General features: G+C 40.2%; 1 protein-coding gene across 1 annotated transcript in view; it reads left to right on the plus strand.

The window, feature by feature from the left end:
• Iqcm (IQ motif containing M) overlaps window positions 1-17,394 on the plus strand; it is a 174,841-nt gene that overhangs the window by 5,053 nt on the left and 152,394 nt on the right. The window lies entirely within an intron of this gene.

Genomic DNA, 17,394 nt, shown 5'->3' on the forward strand with positions numbered 1-17,394 from the left:
GGACCCAAACTGGCTTGTGTGTCCTCCAGCTGGGATGTTCTTTGCAGTAGAGATGCTCAGACACCGCTTATTTCTCATTAGCCAGAGCAGTCTTGAGTATATAGGCCTGAGTTCCATTGCTGAATGGGGTAGGAAGGGCAGGCGAACTATTTGTAACTTGTTTCTCCAAATCTCTAAAAGGATTTTTAGAGGATTTCCCCTGAAGACAGTTTATGGTAAAGGTATATTCTCTGTTAGCAACTGAGTAAGGTGCAAGAGAGGTCTATTTAGACAAAGTGGTATGATTTTTCTCAGAGTAGTGGTGGTGTAAATTACGTCTGACGACACATTTTTAGTTACAGATTTTTAAAACTTTATCTTAATTATCTCTTGGTTATGTTTATTTAGTCATTCTTTTTTTTCACTCAACAAGGGTGTGTACTCTGTGCTGGGTACTATGTTCAGAACTGAAGAAATAAACACTAAAAGACTCAGAGCAATGATGAGGACAACTGTAGCTCATTGTTGTTGTTATTATTATTATTATTCTCTATGCTATGATCATTAGAATAGTAGATGGTCCAGCCAGCTCTTCTGCTCTGATGTTAACAGGAGCAGACCTCATCAGATTTATTAGTCAGGAATAGATTCCCAGCAAATTTAATGCTTTCAATAAAATTAGACGGCTGAATAAATGTTAGTGCAAAAAAAGGATATCTTATCTAGTCAGAGGGCCCAGCATACACACCTGTGTGTAGATTTCTGGTATGTTTGAGGTATGTATGGTATGTTTAAAATGATTTTATATAACTGAATCATGAGGATTTGGGATTGATTAGAGATAAGAAAGCAGGTATTGATAAATTTTGACTTTTCACCTTAAAGAGGATAGCAGTTATACCAATATCTTCAAGAAAAGTTGCAATGATCACAGTTACATTTTCTCCTGTTTCCGGGTGGTAGAGACTGGTGTGATAATCTGTGAAAATCTCTGGATAAACAGAGACCAGTAAGGAGACAATAATTCGCCTAATGAAGGAGGACTTAAATTCAGGCAGTCGCACTAGGGCTAGAACTGAGAGAAAAGATCAACAGACAGCAGAGAGACAATCATCTAGATTTGTCCAACAACAAGGTAGAGCCTAAGAGGCAGGAAAGAGGACTGGTATGGTGGGGCATGATTTTAGTCTCAACTACTAAGGAGTCATAGATTGCGAGAATCACAGTCCGAGGCCAACCTGAGGCAAAACAGGAGACAGTCTGAAAAATAACTAAAGCAAAGAAAGGCCTGAGGGGCAGTCTCTGGACAGAGCACCTGCCTACCATGGATGGGGAGGCACAGAGCCGTGTATGTATGAGATACACACACCCGTTCACGAGGATGGAGATGCATCTTGCACGGTGGTATAATGGCTGCAAGGAGCAAATTGCACTGTGGATCATATCCAGCACTGGGTTATGAGATTTGGGGGTTATGACGTTTGGAATTAGGATTCAAATAAAATGTTGGTGGTCCCTGGTGGCCTTTAGGAAGTTGTGATTCAAAAAAAACAAAAAACAAAAAAGAAGAATTGTACTAAGAGAAGTTCTGGCTAATTGGCAATGTAAAATGAAAGGGTGCACAGAGATGCAAGATATTTAAGCAGATAGCCACTAAAACTTACCCTTAAAGCACAAATCATATGAAGGGGTAGAAAATAAGAACCAGGTGAAAGTGGAGCTGTAGCACTAACTGGTAGAACACTAATCTTGAGCAAAAAGAGCTCAAGGATAGGACCCAGGCCCTGAGTGCAAGTCCATGACCACAAAAACAAAGAAACAAACAAAAAGAACAAGTCAATCCATATGGAAAATGCTGAAAAAAATCTGTGTCCTTAGGAAAATAAGAATTGTTAGAATAGGAAGATGTGGGGATGGAGGTGGCAGGTTGGTGTAGAAAGACTATAGTAAGAATATTGGTTTAGCTGGTAAGAAAGCTCTTGAGTGATTTAGGGCACAGGGAAAGATTTGAGAAGTGATATAGGGAAACATGGAAGCCAATGGATCCACAGCGATGGATATGAACAGCAAGAGGAGTGGCAAGGTCAGTTTTCTGAAGGTCTCTTATAGAAGAGGAGGAAGTAGTTATAATGGCGGGGTTGTTGCTTCAGCATTTTGTAATGGAACATGGTATGTGAGGAGGGAGTGAAAAAATGCAGCAAGAGCTCCAAGACAGTAGGGCTCCTCAGAAATCCAGTTGTATCTCTGCTCAGGCCAGAGACTTGAGAAGCCTACCACAGAGTTGGGAAGTTCATACATGAATTAAATCTGCAATTCATTTCTCCAAGTTCTTATCTCACACCTCATGCATTAGATCTGTACCTTAGATCTATTTCTTAAGCACATTTTCAATATTCAGGTTGAATAGAAGCATGGTCTAGGATATCAGTGACATGCATTGTAGGACTTAATTAAAGTTTGCAAGATTAGAAAGCAAAGTCTATCCTGCATTGCTAGCATGAGTGCTCTCCACTGAGGCTGGCAAAATGCGTTTGCATTTCCTGTGTACACTGAGTATCTTATGTGGAGGCTGGTTAACTATCTTCTTGAATTTGATCCAAGGATCTCAATTTTAAAATATACTGTAACAATTAAATCCTTAGCACTTATGTTCTTCATGCTTACTTCTTTTACTTAATAGTGTGAAATGAAGAGAAACAGGAAATGATTTCCTAGTTGTGACCTTGAGCTCGGAGCTCTGCTTTGAGCTCTGAGCTTCTTTACAGATCTGATTCACCAGACTTGCTTGCCATTCTGGATTACTGAATGTTATTAGAACTTGGAATTACTACATTATCAAATCTATCGTGTTAGAAATTAAAAATCATGTCAAAATCCATTTTTATTAAACATTAGCTTGTGCTTATATAGAATTCATCTATTTATATATTATCTTGGGAATGGAAATATTTATTTTTTGCTTCAAAAACAGACTTTTAGATTTCATGATACCCAGAGTTACATACATGTCTTTCAGGCTGACATTGAGTCTTTCCTGGAAAGAAGGAGGGAGGGAGGGATGCAGAAGGAGAGAGAAGGGGAGAAAGAGAAAGTATCTGAGAAAAAGAGAAAAGAAGGGAGGGAAAAGATGTGTGTGTGTGTGTGTGTGTGTGTGTGTGTAATTGTGCATGTGAGTACATGGGTTCTTTGGTCTTGAAATCCTAAATCTTTCCTGAGTACACTGAAGGTGATGAGCTTCCTTCCTGAGGCAAAGCCTTGCTATGTAGCACAAGCTCCTCACACCTGCTCTGATGGTGGTGTTGAAGCCTTTTCACCAAGGACTGCTGAAGACATTACCTGAATGTATGTGAATCAGTGAATTGCTCCCTTTGAGAAAACAGTAGAACCAGCTCAAAACAGAAGATCTAACTGCATAGGTTCAAATCCCAGCTTTGCCACTTGGTCATTTCTTTTCTGCCCTCAAGATAATTTTGTGTGTTGGTTGTTATTAGAGTTGCAGTGGATTCACATTTCTCTTGAGATGTGTGTAGCAAGCCAGAAGTGTCTACCCAAAGATATCAGATTCTAATTTCTAGAATCTATCATGTTCCTTTATTGTGAAAAAGGTCTCATCCAAGTATATTTTTTTTGGATATTTGAGGTGTGGAGATTTTCCTGGACTATCCAGATAGGCCTTAAATATGTCACAATTGTCCTTGTGGAAGAAGGAGATTCCGGATGCACTGAAGGCAAGAGTCTATTAATACATGAAGGAAGGATCAGTATGAGGTTGCCATAAGCCAAGGACTGCAGGGGGTCTCCAGTGGCTGAGAGCAGGAGGGCTGAACTGATCTCGGAGCCTCTACAGGAAAGCAGTCTCTCCACCTCCTTGAGTTTGGCTTGAGGGCCTCCAGAGTCATGAAAAATGAAGTTCCTATTGTTTATTTTCTTTTTCTTATTATCTTTGAGTAGGTGTACAAATGAGTTGCCGTTTAACAAAGCAGTTTGTGAAGACAATATATCTTGCTCAATGTTGCCCCTGTCAACATCCTCACCCATCCTTCCCAACCCACTCCTTCCCTCACTCCTAATTTTGAGGATATACATTGGATTCTTTTTTTAATTTAAATCTTATTGCAAAGGTGATATATAGAGGGGTTGCAGTTATATGTCAGGTAATGAGTACATTTCTTTTTGAACAGTGTTATCCTTTCCCTCACTTTCTTCCACTTTTCCCCTCCTGATCCCCCTCCCTACCAAGTTGTAAAGTTCATTTCCAACATAGTGTCTAGTTAGTAATTGTTGAATCAGTTCCCCCTTTGTCCCAACATTTCTGTGATTCCTTTTCTCTTTACCAAATCAGTTAGACTTATATGAAGACAAGGGGTACAGAAGTACAAAACAGTGACATCAGAGAATAAACCAAAGGGGGAAAAAAGAGGTGTAACTGCGAACAGGAGAACAAAATAAACCCCTCTTGCTTCCATTTCTTGGAGTTCTTTTGATAAACATCATTTTATATAGTCATATGTAGTCCTCTCCTAAGAATATCATAGACGTATTCTAGTTAATACAAGTGAGGGAAACCATGAAGCTGATGTTTCTTTGGGTCTGGCTTACTTAGCTTAATATAATTTTTTTCCAAGTCTTCCATTTCTTTAGGGCAATATCATTCTTTCCGATGGAAGTATAGAATGCCATTGTGCATATATACACCACATTTTCTTGATCCATTCATCCACAGAGGGGCATCTGGGTTGATTCTATATCTTAGCTATGGTAAAATTATACTGCAATGAACGTGGTTGTACTGGTATCTTTAGTGCCAGCTGGTTTGTGGTCATTTGAGTAAACTACATTGGATTCTTGATTGCATTCTCCCACTCTTCTCTTCGTTCATCCAATCCTTTGCCCTTGTCCCTATCCTGTCCTTTTTGAGTACCCACTTTTTGCTGTTTATTATTGTTTTAAGCCATGAAGATTCTGGTAGTTTAAGAGGCATAAAAATAAATCTAGTGTACTTCCTAAAGTAAGTTTCAATTCTAGACATGATTGTTTTTTCTAAATTTTTTTCCTGTTAAGATTAGCATAATTAATTATGTAATATGTAATTATATAATTAGTTATGCTAATTCATATATAATTAATTATATATTATATATAACTAATAGGACAACTGTTTTGACTTTCATTTTCTCATTCATATTCTTGTTCAATACCTGTATTGAGGGCTCCCACTTTAATCCATTATTGTGTGCCAGAAACCTTGCCTTTACAAAAACTTCAGGTTATCAGAAGGAAATCCTTTTTCCTTTCTAGATAGTGAAGGAGTTTTTGGAAGAGGTGAGGATCAGCGTTTGAAACCAATCAGCTGAAGACATAGGAACCACCTGAAAGATCAGTTTGTTTTATTATGAAGAAAGCTGAGGGAAGTATGGCTTTGGATACAGGCTCAAGCCCCTCCCAGTTGTAGTCAGGATGGGCTTTAGCATTATTAACCAGAACCATGAACTTTTGCTGGGGGTGTGGGGGGGGCAACTCTCTTCTCTTCTGTATCTCAGAACTAAAAGAAAGTATGCATGCACTCCTAGTGGGATAAATTCCTAATGGCCACCATGCAGGTAATTTCCGGCATTGAGGATATGCCTATAGCCCCAGGTTTATATAACTATTTGGAGGGTTTGGGAAAGGAACAGCCATAAACTAATTATTAAGTTAATTAAATCTTTTACTGAATGGCTTATAACTTTTCTTCTAGCAATGTTAGGGCTCTTTGGTAAATAAAAAAAATGTACTGTGTAGAAATCCTTCCTCCTCGCAGTGATTTATGTGTAGACATGAAAGTCATCATTATTTCTGCCCGGCCATGTAGAATGTGGTCAGCCTTCCCCATTAACCTTTGTATTTCTCTAACCTTTTTATTTTCAGGCACAAATCTGATCATTAGATACTAATTAGTAAGTCAAAGAAAGTTAACTTTGAGTTTTTAATTTATGAAGATGTTGGGTGTCCTTATGGATACTACTCTGGTGAGATTTGTATGTTTACATGAAAAAAAAATGAACAGAGGCTAAACCAGTTGGTCTGTTTTCCCCCCACGAGTTTCAATATGCAGTTCAGAGAGGAAAAATCAAAGCATGTTTCCACTTCAAAAGACAGAATGTTTCTGTGGCCTCTAAGCAACAAAGGTCTTCCTAGCAGGTAATACCAAAGCCATGATTAGCAAAAAATGGTAGAGATAAGTTAGTGGTCACCATAGCCATTCAACAGAGCCTATAGACAAGAATACTAGCTTGGGGGGAAGAAGTTTCATGGGCCAGGAAAACAAGTCAGCATTTTGTGAGAAAGGGGATTAGACATGAAACAAACAGAATCTATTTTATATATATATATAAAGACACAGAGTAATTATATATATATACATATAATTATATATATAATTACTCTGTGTCTTAAAAATGTGTGTTTTAGCCTCTAGATTTTATCTTGTAGTAGAGGTTCAGTTAAAAAATAACCCTATGTAAAATTAATAGTTTTCATATGAAAGCCTTGGTTGGTAGTATGTTCACAAACTTCTTTCCATTTCCTTTTGATGCGGTTATTTATTTATACCTTGACTTATACAGTACATACTAAGGTTAGTTATTTTTTCTGGCCAAATATTTTGAAAATTAAAAAAAAACTTCTTAATAGTGCTTTGTACTAGAGCCACTGATTAAGCAATCACTTTTAAGTATCTCATCTTCTTAGTACAATAACACTGACAGTTAAGATCACCCATCACACAGAATATACCTCTGTGTGTGAGCATGCATGAGTGTGTGTACTGAACATTAATACCATGATAGTTACCACACACGATAAAGGGAAGCATCCAGAGATCACTGTCCGGTGTAAAGCAGCTGTTGCCTAAGCTATTCAGAGGCCAAGGTAGTTATTCATTTCTCTGGTCTGCATGGATGGATGCTTCCAAAAATGCCTCTGCCACAGCATGTGTTTCCTGGCATTTCCTGTGAACACTGGGGAACCTGGAGCCAAGGATCTATTAGTGCCTGAAGTGTGGAATGTGAGACATTGATCATCCTTTTTCTGAGCTGGCACTGTTCAGAAGCAGCCCGAGAACCAGGGGAACAAGCCCACTGCCAAATCCATCTGGTTTTGATCCTGCTGCACTTAATGAATCAAAACATTATTTTAGAAACACTTCACATTTTTAACTGTTTCAGGAGACCAGAGCACTTCGAGAATATCAGTGATGATGGGTGAGGAAAGCATCTTAGAGAGACAATATAAAGACCTTAAGGAGACATGCTATGTGCTGGCTTCACATTTGAGAGGCATTGCTAAGTCCTTCTGACGGGATTACATTTCTACCAGTTACTGGTTTCCAGATATTCTAAACCATGCAGAGTTTTTTTTTATAGTTTCACATTTTTATCTTTCTTTTTTTGGCGGGGGGGGGGGGAGTCCGGTTGTGGGGCCTGAACTCTGGGCCTGGGTGCTGTTTCTCAGCTCTTCAGCTCAAGGCTAGTGCCCTGCCACATGAGCCACAGCACCACTTCTGGCTTTTTTCTGCTTATGTGGTGCTGAGGAATCGAACCCAGGGCCTCATGCATGCAAGGCAGGCACTCTACCACTGAGCCACCTTCCCAGCCTCCCATGCAGAGTTTAAACAGCATTAAAAAATAGGGGCTGGGAAGGTGGCTCAGTGTAGAGTGCTTGCTTTGCATGCATGAGGCCCTGGGTTTGATTCCTCAGCACCTCATAGGCAGAAAAAAGCCAGAAGTGGTGCTGTGGCTCATGTGGCAGGGCACTAGCCTTGAGCTGAAGAGCTGAGAGACAGTACCCAGGCCCAGAGTTCAGGCCCCATGACTCCTTCCCCAGCCCAAAGACCAAAACACCTGGTTTTAAGCTCTATAGATAAATGGCCTTTACCTTTTTATTTATCTGTGAACATATATTGATACAACTGCCAAGTGAGTTTTGGTTTTCAAATAATCACAATGCTTCTACAGTATCATTAGACGCCAATTAGTCTAGAGACTAGACCTGAACATTTAAAAAAGTGGTTAATATATGTTCAGTGTCACTGTATTAAACTGTGCTTGGTTATCATCCTTCAAAATACACAGGCAAGTAGTTACTCAGGCTCAGAGAGATGTGTGTCCAAGCTGACACCCAGAGTCAATGATAGAGCCAAGATTTGAAGTCTCGAATTCAAAGCTTGCATTCTGGATGCTCTTGTAATGTGCTCTGCTGTGTCTTCTTTTGGTGAGGTTGAATGGGCTCCGGGGCTTGGGATGGGGGACTCCCAAGTGCTTTGGCAGTATGGAAGAAATAATAAGACCTTTTCCTAAATCATTGCCTGACCTCAAGCAAGTTGCTTTTCTTCTCTTTGTCTCATAAAATTGATTAAATCCTTGCTTCTTTGGAAGCTGTCGTATTTTTTAAAAAATGTATAAAGAACTTGGAGCTTTCAGGAGGCAGTCTGTGGATGGAGAGGGGTGGCAGGAAGAGACAAGACATGAGTCATTCAGCACTGATCGCATGCTCAAGTCAGAGTGGAATATTCCTGTCTGATCAAAGCTCCAAAGGCTGGATCCACTATGAACTTCCCCAGAATAGGAGTGACATTCCATGGGGCTTGGAACTCTGCATGGGAGAACTGAAGAAATCCCAGAAAACAGATATTATGTTTATCTAGTAAAAAGGAGCAAAAGTGCCAATATGATAGTGATGTTTTAAAGGTTGGAATATTGGCTTTGGAGTGAACTTTGTTCTTTCTTTTTTTTTTTTTTTTAAATTGTGAACATGATAAGGTGTTCTATGTCTTCCTGGAGAGTTCTTTCTAACATTACTACTTTTATGAATGGGAACACCGGTTTCTGAGTGACAGCTGCATCAAAAATAAGGGGTAGGGATGGGAATGGGGCTCAATGGTAGAGTGTTTGCCTCGCATGCATGAAGCCCTGGGTTCCATTCCTCAGTACCACATAATCAGAAAAAGCAGGAAATGGTGCTGTGGCTCAGGTGGTAGAGTGCTAGCCTTGAGCAAGAAGAGAGTTCAAACCCCCAGGATTGGCAAAAAAAAGTTAAGAATAAGGGGTAGTTCGTTTTTCAAAAAGAGGTGATGATTGGTAACATGACTACATTGCTGAGCCAACAGTAATGAAGTGTCCACTGTTAAAAGATTGTTTGGTGTTCCTGAACAGTCTCTTAGATAACATTGTTCTGTGAGGTGGGCACCGCTGTAATCCCAGGTGAACTCAGGAGACTAAGATATCAAGATCACAGTTTGAAGCTATCCAAGGCAGGAAAGTCTGTGAGACTGTTATCTCTAATTAACCAGCAAAAAGCTAGAAGTGGAGTTCTAGTTCAAGTGATAGAGCATTAGCCTTGAGATAACAATCCTCAAGGATAGCACCTAAGTCCTGAGTTCAAGCCCCAGGACTGCACATAAAGACAAAAAATTATTCTGTGAGTCATTCACTTAGCACATACTGTATGTTTTAAATTCTAAGATTCAGAGCTGGACTCTGATTTATATTACCCAAAGCATTTTTCCTCTCCCTAATTTTAAGCAAAGATTATTTTAATTGATTCCTAATACTTTTGTTTAGGAAAAAAATTCAAAGCTCCCAATTTGTTCCAATCTACCTTCTGTAACTGATTTTATTTCCTTTTTGGTATAATTACATTTAGAAGAGTTTTATGATATCAAAGGTGAAAATCAAATGAGTATATAACATTTCTAGTCATTTATTTCCTATAGACATGTTAATGGTCCAGATCATTAGAAACTGATTGTGCTTGTTCTCAAAGTATTTGATTTTCAGAGTTAGGAGGATTTGTACTTCATTCTTATAAAAGTTTCATTTTCTTGAATCTTGGAATGATTTTCAGATCTGCTTTGTGACAACCTAGTTTTTAGCCCTGAAATAAGCATTCTTCCCAGGAGAAAATATTTTTCTGAAAGGAGTGGCTTCTATGGCCAGGGATGAGTAGCAAGCAGCCCTTGAACTTGTGCCTCTGTACCATGAACATGGTCCAGAATGGTTGTCTGCTTATGGGTGATAATCAGAGTCTAATTAAATGTGCTACACTTTGTAAACTCTCTGCATCTGTTTGGAAAGAATCTGGGGTTTAGAGACCAAAGATCAACTGTTAATATCTGTTTCTTTTTCTGGATGATTCTGGCCAAATGATTTAATACATTGGATGCTCAGTTTTATATTTTGTTAAGTGATGATTTTGCTTCAAAGATCAGATAAGATCCATGTACAATTCCAATGCAATCTATAAACCCTAAGACATATTATTGTTGGCATGGTGAAGGCCTCCGAGACACCTGTGTGTGTCCATATGGGAAAGCTAGTAGCCTTGTATCCATGTGAAGCCACAGACATATAATGCTTCTGTAAAAAAGAATTTCCTTGGAAAAACACATGGACTGCATACACTCTCATTTCCCTTCAGCTAACGAATTCTATTTAAACATTACACCTGGCAGAAATTCTGAAGCTTAGTATGATTCATTTACCTGCATGTATGTTAAAACGAGTATCCTAGAGGTTTTGTTTTTGATTTTTTGTTTGGTTTGGTTTGGTGTTTTGGTGCCAATACTGGGGCTTGAATACAGGGCCTGGGCACTGTCCCGTAGCTATTTTGCTTAAGACTGGTCCTCTGCCCCTTGAGCCACAACTCCAATTCCTGCTTTTTAGTGGTCAATTGTAGATAAGAGTCTCAGACTTTCAGTTTGGCTTTGAACCACAATCCTCAGTAGCTAGGATTACAAGTGTGAGATACTGGTGCTCCGCAAATGTTCTAGTGTTGTGTAACCATGTTCAGACTGTACTGATTCTCAAGTATAGCCTTTGGTTTAACAGTTTGGTGTGTCTTGTGGCTTAAGAGTTAATAAAACAAAACTCTTAGTAACCTGCTCAGAGAACAACTGTGACAAAAATATTTGGCATCCAAAATACTGGGAAATAGGATTTTAAGCAGGAGTGTCTTCATTGGGAATGGGTCCAATACCATTCTGATTTCACCTTGGCTTCAATAACAAGCCACGAAACTGGTCAGCTTTACAGCCTAGAGCTTTGTGATGGCCCGCAAATGAGTCCGCTTGCTGGAGTGTCTGGTAGTTAATACCACTGGCAAGTCTGTATTGATAAACAACAATAAGGGTGCCAAATCCATCTGAGGACAAACAACAGATCGTGCTTTGGCAGCGTCCTTGATTCTTCCTTGTAGAGTTAGTTTTAGGCACCGAGAAATATAACTCCTAATGCAAGGTGAGAAAGTATGTTCAGGTACTCGAGATATTTTCCCCTGAAACAAAACATGGAATAAGATGTAAGGAAAGCTAAGACAGGGTGAGAAGTCAGGCAAAGACATAATCATGAACACATAGCTGTTTACCTGAAGAGGATTCTAATCAGGAATTTGCATTTCCTTTAAGGCGTTAAACCTTTCTGTTAGTGATAATATCCATATCTCTATTTCTCAAAAAGCAATTATCACATAAAATGGCTTATAATAGAAGTATTATAGCCTTTTGGTGTTCAACATGTTAGATTTTTTAATCAGTATGTTTGTCTGTCTTCTTTTTCTTCTAAATACCTAGCATTACATTTACGTTGTAGCAAAATACAGTAAGGTAGCATTTAAATCTCCAAATTTCTATCTACAATCTTAAGGAATTTTATGGTCTTTTAGACTCTATCTATTTTCTGTAGCAACTTCCAATTTCCTGAAGGCATAAAAGCATAACTCTGTGAAATTGTGACCAAAAAAATACTGTATTTTCATTTTTTTTTCTTTTTGTCGGTTGTGGGGCTTGAACTCTGGGCCTGGGCACTATTCCTCAGCTCTTCAGCTCAAGGCTAGCACTCTACCACTTGAGCCACAGTGCCACTTCCAGTTTTCTGGTGGTTAATTGTAGATAAGTGTCTCAGGGGTTTTCTTGCCCGGGCTGGCTTTGAACCTTGATCCTCAGATCTCAGCATTCTGAGTAGCTAGGGTTACAGAGGTGAGACACAGATGCCTGGCTGTATTTTCAATTTGGTTGCTAGATAGCATGAAGATAACTTGCTTTATAGTTAGTTTGGCAGGTCTGGATCAGAACCTGGGTCACGAGGCTGTGTCATCTTGGTTTTGAGTTTGACTATCGTAGTAGAGAAGAAAGATGATGAGGCAATGTATTTGTCATCAAGAATGGTTGGCATGGTAGATAGGGGTCCGTTTGTGAGACCAGGAGGAAAGAGGATCACAAATATCACACAAATAATCTTCTTGGCCGTAGGTAATAAATATTGGTCTATGATTTACCAAGCAAAAGTAATAATGCTATACCTCTGAGATGGCCCAGCTTGTAATAATCATAGGTTTACTACACATCCTCATGGGGTCTGGGAAGGGACTGAGATTTTCCCTTATTTACAAGCCAGGACGCATGGTCACAGTTTTGGCAGGCAGGCAGAAGGCGCTTGTCAGAGGCAAGGACCTTGTTACTTGGAGCATGGCATGTAGGCCGAGCTTCATGGTGAATTTTGTTATATCAGCCGCCACCATCCGCTGCCCTGCCCCAGGTCTCCTGGGGGCAGTATGTGAGAGGCCCGAGCTTGAGCAAAATCATACTGTCTTGGGAGTAAATTTGTTCTTGCTTTTGTCCCAAAGAGAGATGTTACCTCATTCCCCAAAGTTCATAGTACAAATACAAACCCTGAGAAGTGATTCGGCTGAAGAGAAAAGAACAATCAGAGCCTCTTAGCCTTGGCAAATGCAGTATGATGCTTAGGAATACCCCTGGACAGCCTTTTCTGGCATTCAGGCATTCTAGGCAAAAATATTTGCAGTTTCATAGCATTATCACCTCCTCCTTTTTCTCTTTTCTTTGCTTTTTTTGTTTAGCAAATGAAGGAATGAGTGTGTTAGTAGCAAATGTTAGGCTTATTGTGGTTAAATAAGAAGCTAAAATCATAGTTAAGTAGTTCAGCGGGCTCCATAACCCAGTGTTCTTAACTCCTGGTCTAATGTCATCACCATTAATCTAATGGTTTTGCATTGGTTTGCATTGCTGATCATCTTCAGGCCACGTTGGTTCTAGGGAGGACTTTTTCCATTATTGTCTTTATATTTTAGGAAATAACTCCTTGCTCATGTAATAGTACATTTTGATTCTATCAGTTACTGTTTCTCTACAAATTGTTTTCTCCCTTCAGTGGAGACAAAAAAAAATCCTGTTTATTTCTCAAGGTCTGTTGTTTTCACAAAGTTCTAGGAAATCAGGTCAGAAAATGAAATTATCCGTTGTCTTAGAATTCCAATTGCACAGATAAAAATGTGTATTAGGCATAGTGTAGTCTAACCAGCCCACCAGCATTTTACTAATAAGGAAGCGCAGTCGGAGGCTCTCAGTGGATTGCCACTCAAGGCCATGGGTCTTATTAATGGTAAACAAGACCAGAACCCACATGGGTTTTTTTTTTTCTTTTTCTTTTTTGTATATGAAATTCAGTGATCTTGTGGCTGTACTATATTGCATTCTGAAAGAAAAACAAATCCAAGATATTGGTAGAAGTTTAGTATTTTTAACATTAATGTGTTTTTGAAGTTCCATCGGCTAACAGTAGTTCCTCTGTGTATAGAATAATAATATAGCTATCAAAATGATAACAATTGTTATTCCTTTAATTTTTTGTGATTTTTATTACCTTTATGTAGTTGTACAAAGGAGTTGGCATTTAACAAAGCAGTTTATGAATACATTATCTCTTTTAATTTTTTTTTGCCAGTCCTGGGACTTGAACTCAGGGCCTGGGCGCTGTCCCTGAGCTGCTTTTGCTCAAGGCTAGCACTCTGCCACTTGAGCCACAGTGCCACTTGCAGCTTTTTCTGTTTATGTGGTACTGAGGAATCGAACCCAGGGCTTCATGCATGCCAGGCAAGCACTCTACCACTGAGCCACCTTCCCAGTCCAAATACATTATTATATCTTGATGAATGCCACCTGTTCACCATTCTCAACCGTCTTGCCCCTACTTCACCCCTTCCCTCAGTCTTCTTCATTTTCTAAGATACACCCCTTTAAATCAGGGGTGGGCACAAAGCCCAAATACTTTACTGAGGTCAGGCAATAAGAATGTGTGACATAGCTCCTGGATCAAAGGGAGGGACAGACTTCATAGCAAGCTAGAGAGAGCAGAGCCACTTAGAGAAATTGAGTCCACATATTTCCAGATATGGCTGTGACTCATGAGCCACGTGGGCCTCTAATTTTGGCTCTCCTGCTGCCATGTTTGAATATCTGACTTGCATAAAGTGTAATTTAAAATATTTGTTGGGTCTTTAAGTATGATTTTGTCACATAGGCTTCTGGAGCTAAATGGGGTATCAGTTGTCAAGTATACTAACCATTCATTATGCTGAAAAGAAAAGAAAGGAGACGGGGTGACGTTCTCAAAGATGGCTTGTCACTTCTACTGTGACCGGAGCAGAGCTCCACACTCCTGGTCTTCTGTACTTTTTACTTTGTCTTAAAACATTTTAAAAAGAGCATAGTCTATTTTCTAGTGAAAAACAAGGGAAACCTGTATTGGACTTGAGCAAAATACTTTGTATGTAATTTCCTAGGAACAGATCAAGAATTAATCATTGAATAGGTTAGTAAAGGGCCTCGCGAAGTGACATGGGATGTGCAAAGATATATGAAGCCTTTTTTATGTTTCTATCCTTATACTGGTGGACTACAAAAGTAGTAATTACCAAAGTTAAGATCTTTGATACTGACTTTAAATGTAATAGAACTTCAGCGGGGTGGGGGGGGGGGGGGGGAGGGGAGATGAGAAGAGACAGGAAGAGGGAGAGAGAATTAGTGAGTTGAAAGCTTTTTACTCTCTCTATGCCAATAATTTTATTTTCTTGGTCAGTCGTGGGGCTTGAACTTGGCCTGGCCACTGTCTCTGAGCTCTTCATTTCAAGGTGAGTACTCTACCACTTGAGCCACAGCACTGCTTCCGGTTTTCTGGTGGTTAATTGGAGATAAGAGTCTCAGGGACTTTCCTGCCCAGGCTGGCTTTGAACCACGATCCTCACATCTCAGCCTCCTGAGTAGTTAGGATTATAGGCATGAGCCACTGGCACCCAGCCCAATAATATTTTGTTACTAGCATAGTCCTTTACCATGGCCCAAGGAATGTTACTATGTTTGTTTGAGGACACTAGTCCTAGAATTACACGAGTGTGCATTGATTTTTCCCAAAGTTCTGAATGCTAATGGGATAAAAATAAAACCTAATTAGAACTCTTCTACTTTCTCTTCCCCCATGATCATTTTTAGAGATGTAGGTTTGCTTTTGTTGTTGTAGTATATGTTGCCCCCCATATATATATATGTGTGTGTGTGTGTGCATATATATATGCGTGTATATATATATACATATATATATATATATACACACATATACAAAACTATGAAACCTTGCAAACCTCAATGTGACACTGAAGCGGTGAAGAATAGTATGAAATGAAGGTGCCCCTCAGCGTGTGAGCTGCAGGGCGCCGCACCCTGGGCAGTGCATGGTGTGCATGCAGGATTGGTGACACCGTGGCCCAACGTGGCATGATTAATGCTGCGGAAATTAAGTAATTAAAGACAACCTTCACTTGCCAACTATCCCTAATGCTGTGAAGTTCCCTCTTTCTATGTTTAGCAGCCCCGTCCTGGTAATTACACTTTTCTCCCCCTGAATACCTGTTGTGAGGTATGGAATTAAAAATAACCCCCTTGCCTGCCCTGTCAAGGTTACTAAGTGGTTATGATAAAGGATGGCGATATTTTTGGCTTCTCTCTGAGTGCTGGTACTTTCCCCACACCCAAAGCACATGCATATAATTAGTTTCAATAATTACTTTTTTTCCTCCCCCACTTCCCCCCTGATGTTTGCTCTCTTCCCAGGTTTCTTCAGAGAATATTCTGACTAGGGTCACCTGAGTTCTTTGACTGCCTCAGATCTGATTGCTCAGCCAGTGCTCCTGTGTATTTATCTATTTACCAAGTTCAGTGTGAGGCGTTATTTTGGGGAAGCATGTTAAGAGGGGCTTGGCATGGGGAGTAAGTCTCCTCTTTTCCCAAATTCAGAACTGGGAACTCCTAGAGGGCATGCAAGCTAAGACTTGTCCTTCGCAAATACACAAGAGTCCTGGCAAGTGACCCCAGTGTAGTGATGTGGTGTCTTCTTTGCTAATAAATCAGAGACAATCAAAGATTTAGCAACAGCCACGAGGATCCTCTGCTTGCAGCATGCTCACGCACCCAGCGCCTGACATGCGTTTGGTGTGTAACTTACTCCTCATACCACAACCTCACTGACCCTGGCTCTGAGGTGCCACTCACCAGTTCTAGGAAGGAAGTTGAAACTGCAGCTCAGAAAGACCGACTGCCTCTTCCATCATGGTTTGATTCACTTCTGGACAGAATGAATTTGTTTTCCAAAACTTGCTCTGAATGACGTGCATAACAGGATGGTTCTTAGGAGCTGTGACCTAAAAAAGAGGTCAAAGCTGAGGAATTTCACTGCAGCCCCTAAAGCACAGGGGCGTCTTCCTTCCAGACAGGTGCAGGGGGCATGGGGCTGGCGCAGGGATGGCCTGACAGAGCTGGGCTTGAACTGCCACAGAAGACATTTCAGCTTCGCTGTTCCAAGGGCCCAGGTGAGTTAGGTGTAAACATGGGAAGTCAGTTCTCAATTCCCCGTGGGGGGTTTGTGAAGGAGGGGGTTTGTGAGCCTGGTGTGAGGGGGTCTCTGGCCCTGTCTATTCTGAGAGGAAGAATAGTTTCTTGGATTAGAGACAGGCTTCAAATCATTTGGGAAATCTTGACTCAGTTTCCCCACGCCTCCGTTCTCTTTGAGACCACACACTCATTCACATCATGGAAAGGAATGCTGACGTTCTGAATGTCAGAAGTGGGTCATGGCATCTGGCATGTTTACCCCTTCTCAATGGAACATGTGGAGTCTGGGGGGAGGGAGTGCTTCCTGAATGTAACTAAAGCCTGTCTGGAGAGAGGAGGTGAAGTTGAGGCTTAAAGGCACCGAAGTCTTTTACTCGTTTGTTTTTTGTTTGTTTTTGGAGACACACCGTCTCAAGTAGCTAAGCTAGTATGGAAATCTAGATTATTTCTCCCCCTCAGTAAAAGGATCGTGTGTGGGATAACAGGCTTGGCCTACCATACGTTTGTTATTTGAAAGGTAAATCATGACCTTGGAAGGTTCTTCTAATTCTCTCTTGAGGTATCTGTCTTTGACTCTCATAACTTGTTTATTATTGTAACTTGGGGTGGGGAGGGTTGTACTAGGGATTGAACCCAGGGCCTTTTACATAGCAGGCAAACACTACCACTGAGCTATACTCCTAGCTCTCATTCAAGCATCT

The sequence above is a fragment of the Dipodomys spectabilis genome, unplaced genomic scaffold (genome assembly GCF_019054845.1).
Source record: "Dipodomys spectabilis isolate Male_0828 unplaced genomic scaffold, ASM1905484v1 ptg000297l, whole genome shotgun sequence".
In the NCBI taxonomy this organism is placed as follows: Eukaryota; Metazoa; Chordata; class Mammalia; order Rodentia; family Heteromyidae; genus Dipodomys; species Dipodomys spectabilis.